This window comes from Perognathus longimembris, chromosome 9 (assembly GCF_023159225.1).
Source record: "Perognathus longimembris pacificus isolate PPM17 chromosome 9, ASM2315922v1, whole genome shotgun sequence".
Taxonomy (NCBI): domain Eukaryota; kingdom Metazoa; phylum Chordata; class Mammalia; order Rodentia; family Heteromyidae; genus Perognathus; species Perognathus longimembris.
In genome coordinates this window covers 29,554,539-29,559,789 of record NC_063169.1, presented here as the reverse complement: position 1 = coordinate 29,559,789, position 5,251 = coordinate 29,554,539, and the positions used below count along the sequence as shown (strand labels likewise).

The 5,251-nt window shown below is 34.8% G+C and overlaps 1 protein-coding gene across 4 annotated transcripts in view; it reads right to left on the bottom strand.

Moving 5' to 3' along the window:
• Positions 1-2,028: 2,028 nt before the first annotated feature.
• Positions 2,029-5,251, bottom strand: part of LOC125357157 (synaptotagmin binding cytoplasmic RNA interacting protein) — a 39,693-nt gene continuing 36,470 nt past the window's right edge. For all 4 annotated transcript variants that reach the window (XM_048353880.1, XM_048353879.1, XM_048353884.1 and 1 more), the window contains one exon: positions 2,029-5,251. This exon is cut by the window's right edge. The gene's annotated coding sequence lies outside the window, so the exon portion shown is untranslated.

Sequence of the window (5,251 nt, the reverse complement as noted above, 5' to 3'; positions counted from 1 at the left end):
TGTCTCCTAATTCTATGTACAAATGGGCATAAGGTCAAGGCAGGGTGGTCTAAGAGAACTGCACTTATCCCTAATGAAAGATTTCCAAGAATTTAATTTCTGCAAATGTTTGTGAATTTTACCATTTCAAAGGAAAAATGGCCAATGAAGTTTGAATTAAACTTGTACCAATGGTTCACACCTGTAATCCTAGCTACTCAGAAGTCTGAGCTCTGAGGATCACAGTTCAAAGCCAGCCAGTTTGGGAAAATTCATGAGACTTATCTCTAACTACAAAAAGCTGGGAGGGAGGCTATGGCTCAAGCAGTAAAATGCTAGCCTTGAGAATAGACGCATAGGGACATCTACCAGGTCCAGAAAGGTCCCTCATTCAAAAAAGTTTAGCATGTCCATGTGTTTAGCTTTTGTAATTTTGCACTTAAAAGATGTAGAATGTCTATAAAATCCTAAGTGTATTCAAATTTCATGTCATTTGAAGTTAAAACCATTAAATGAACTATGCTACAAGACATGATATATTGGTATGGCTCTGCCCTCTAAGTTTCTGTACGTAAAGACTTGATTTTATCACATCAGTATCATCTAAACTCCTACCAATTTTATATTAAAGCCAACAACTCCAGGTTTATAGAGATGGCTTAACTACATTTTTTGCTTTCTTTTGCCCTGAGGCAAAACGTAGCTGTAAAGATCAGAGATACAAGTTCTCTCAGAAATGATAATTCACGAACATTACAGATAGTCTTTATAATTCTACTCAGATCAAAACTTTCTAAGGAGGAAAATAAGCTGGGCACTGGTGGTTCACCTCACACCTGTAATCCTAGCTACTCAGGAGGCTGAGATATGAGGACCCTTGTTCAAATCCAGCCTGGGAAGGAAAGTCTGTGAGGCCCTCATCTCCAATAAATCACAGAAAAAGCCAGAAGTGACACTGTGGCTCAAGTGGTAGAGCAGTCTTGATCAAAAGTGCTCAGGATCAGCACACAGGACCCAAGTTCAAGCCCAACTGATTCCCCTGCCCATCAGGTGTTATTTCATTCCCAAATTAACTTTTGTTCAATTTATTACTTGTGCAATTTAGAAAATTCTAATGCTTCTCAATAATTGGTTTATACTATTACTTCCCCACCCGTCTCATCCAAATTTCCCTAACTTTTGAAATGATTGAACTTATTTTCACTAATAGACTTCAGTAATTTTTTTCTTCCAATACTAGGGCTTGAATTTAGAACTAGCACTCTACAACATGCACCTCAGTGCTATGTCTGGCTTTTACTGAGTAGTTTTTAGAGGTGAGTCTCAAGGACTTTCCTGCCCGGGCTGGCTTTGAACTGTGATCCTCAGATCTCAGCCTCCTGAGCAGCTAGGGTGACAGGTGTGAGCCACCACTGCCTGGCTCTTATGCAGAAACTAAACTCAGTACCTTCAGTGACTTTTGCTGATTAAGTGGCACAAACCACTTCTCATCATCTCCGAGAAAATCTGTCAATCTATAAGAACCCCCTCATTTGTCGATTTAGCTCAATTCACACTGGGTTCTTACCTAGCCATATGTTCGCAGTTATATAACTGCATTTTATTAAAGCAGATCGTTACTCCCCTTCTCCTGAGATATTTGCAACCTTATTCTCATTTCCAAATCTTCAAAGAAATTTTATATGCCAGAATGAGACCAGAGAATGGAAGAGCAATACTACATTGTGAAGCCCGTTCCCAGAAAAGTAAAACTAAAATTTAAAGTTCGTGGAATCAATGGCATGGGAGTTGATTACAAAGTATTTCCATCAACAAATAAAATTAAGACCAGCCCAGCTCATTTATTCTATATATCCTCCATCACCTACTTGCAATTGGGAGTATCATGGGGAACTTGTTTTCATCATTAACTAGTTATTTTTAATATATGGATGACCAAAACACAGTAAATCTCTCAAGATCCCAAGTGTCTCTTTAAAAGTGGTTCAGTGAATAATGATGAAATGGAAGACACTCACAATAATTCTTTGACTCCTGGAGATCCTAAGACATGCTACAAAAATAGGTCTTTATTCTTAGGAAAATATAGTCAGAGCTAGCTTCCTTATGCTATACATAAAATCTTAACATCAGAGGCAGTACAGATAGTACAGAGTTTTTAAACTGATCTCCAAACAAGCACAAACCCACTACTTTGAAGAAAAAAATAAAAAACAAGTAATTTGAGGTTTTTGGCGAACGACAGTACTTCACACATCTAATCCAAATCAAAAGGCCTGCAGACACTTTTTTCAGTGAGATGAAAGGAATGAAATAAATATAAATCCTATGGATAAATAAAAGGTAAAAGAATTTAAATAAACACAACTATATTTTAATGAAAATACTAGTCAGGTACAAGCTTTTGTTTCTCAATGCCAGACTTTTAAATGTTTATCAGACTACTGTTAATATTAAAAAACCTATCTTTGACCCAGAGTGTTAGTAATACTGTTTTATGTTTGCAAAAAAAAGTTGTTTTTCCAACTGGATGCTTCTGGTCCAGAAAAGTATTTTAGGTCTTATTACCGAAGGCAGACTGTGGTGTTAATGTAATCAATGTTTTAAGAACTTTTAAAAAGTGACAGACCTCAAAAGTCCATCTACTCATTTGCCCAGTTAAAAATTATGAGCAATAGTTCATAATTAGCATCTTAAAAGTAGTGGCATGCCCCATTGAGTGGTATGATTACTGAGTATATTACACCTTGAACACCACCCCCTCACGTCAGTTTAAAGTGTTGTTATGTAAGTTGTTCATTAACTGTATACCCACTGTGGAGAACAATTATGGTGGGTATTCTTGGGAAGCTAGAGGAACCTGAGCAATCACTCTTGGGGTTAGCTCCTTCTAATGCAAGAAGCCCTTCTATTTCTCCCCATAAAACAGAAAATGTCATATTTTGTAATAACATGGTAATGTTTTGCTCTCTCCTGATTAAGTTTTGGCTTAGCAGTCAAAAGAGCTGTACTGAAACTAGTCAATTTTGCCTGGGTAGTTTGGTGTTTAAAATTCAAGTATCTAAGATACAAATGAACTCAGATCATTCCATCAATCCATTTGTCATTCCTACTTTATGAGAAAAATGTTTATATTTTGCTGTCAGATTAGCAATAATGTGGAAAAAATTCTCATGATGCTAAAGTGCCATCATGAATGAGTATGCAACAAACTTTTTGTGCTCAATTTTCCATTTCTGAACATGTAATTGGTTGCAATGGCTAAAAATCTACTACCAAAAAAGCATGCTTGAAAGAATACAACTAACACAATTTTCTCACAGCAACTTTCTGAAAACTGATGACACTAAATTTATGCCAAGTAGTCTGCAGAAACAAAATCTTGCGTCTGTTTTGGTTAGGTAACTTTCCTTTTAACAATCAGAATTCTCTAAGGATATATTTTTTACCCCAAGGAAGGGACTTGACTGCTGGAATTAAGATCCTTTCCTTGACAATATGTACAAAATTCCTTTAACTTGTTATCTGTCCATTTTTTGAAGCTGTCAAAGCCAAGAACCCATAAACAAATCACAAATAGCAATTACCTACATTATTAGTTAACATTCCCCCTTTTAACATGTTGACATTTTTACTGAAGAATTACTTTTTCATTTCCATTTCTCATATCCCATGACATTCCATATAAATTGCATTATTGCTTTATAGGCCACACAACATTCAAAATTATGTTTATATGCATTGCCTGTTTTCCTTGATCTCTGATTAAGTTTGATACTGATTTTACTACAGAAATTTAAGTTTGAAAATATCAAAGTTAGTATTTCTTCTCAGAACTTAATTGTTCACATTACTAATCACTACATGCATATTTAGCTCTGATTATATTGCTCAAAAACTGCACCCATTATCAGAACAGTGCAAATGATATTTAATTTTTAAAGTAATCATAATGGCTTGAATTCAAAGTTATTCAAATGAACACTGTCAAGTAATTTCACTTGAGTGTATATATAATTCATCTCCAGTTTAACCTACTTATCATCATATCAAGTCTCCAATTTCTTTATAACAGTTTTCCCTCCCACATTACCAAACTAAGAATGCCAAATGGTCTTTGAAATCCAGAACTCTGAATTTTAATGTTTCCTTAAAGAACACATTTGTGAACTCACAAAAGTGTTCATTTTTCAACTTTTAACAATGCAATTCTTTAAGTCAAACAAACCTGTCCTAAAAATCCCAACAAATAATTCTGAGAATTAACTTAAAACACCTTGACAGTGTCCCTTAAAAATGGTATGACAGTTAAGTGCCAATAGGCATGGCAATGACCTCTTAGATGGGATCATTTAACTCCTTGGACCTGGGAAATAAAGCCAGCACCAAGGATTACACTGAGATTCAATTCTACTGAAGGCTACATTTAGTTCACCCACTTTCCACAACCCTATCATATCTATCATGTTAAGATGAAATGTAAGTGTTTTTGTGTAGCCCTCAAACTTATACTAAAATTTGAGAGATGTACTTTAAAAAAAGCACAAGGTAATATATAAAATCAGTGGCAGAAAGTTTCATTAAGCACCAGGAACAAGTTTTTGTCACCCCATACTCGTTTGTAGGTAAGTTTCAATAACCGGCAAGGCACATTTACATATATTCCAATGAATACTTATTGACAAATTTTAAATTACACTCTATGTCCCAGCTATCCCAGTAACTGACATACAACATACTAAAATGGTTTATTAAGGTAACACACACACACAAAAAAAACCAATTAATGTGAAACATACAGGCTATTGGCAACCACTACTCTAAATTACGGAAGTACAAATAAACATACTGAAATGTGTGCAATTCTAAGTTTTTAAACCAGAAGTTTTCTATTCTAACACACATTTATATTAATGACACATAAAAAAAATAAAAACTTTATTACAAAAATAAGTTACACTCGCCTCCAGCTTACAGTATAAAACAATTTTATTTGCAGGAATGCAAAATGATTGTTTGCCATGAGCATTTTGAACATATGACATGTCTAATTTTCTTGTTAAATTTGCATTTACTGGGGAACTGGTGTGTATAAAACCTTAATTAAGTATAAGCTCTGATCTTCATTGTGGTGCCTATTGGGTATGTGATATAACTGCAGTATCCCTTTGGGGAAAGGGGTAAAGGGATTTCTTTACACCAAGTCCTAATTAAATTATAAATTTACTTTTGACTTTAAGCTATCAACTTAGGACTTGGCAAAAAATTTTTT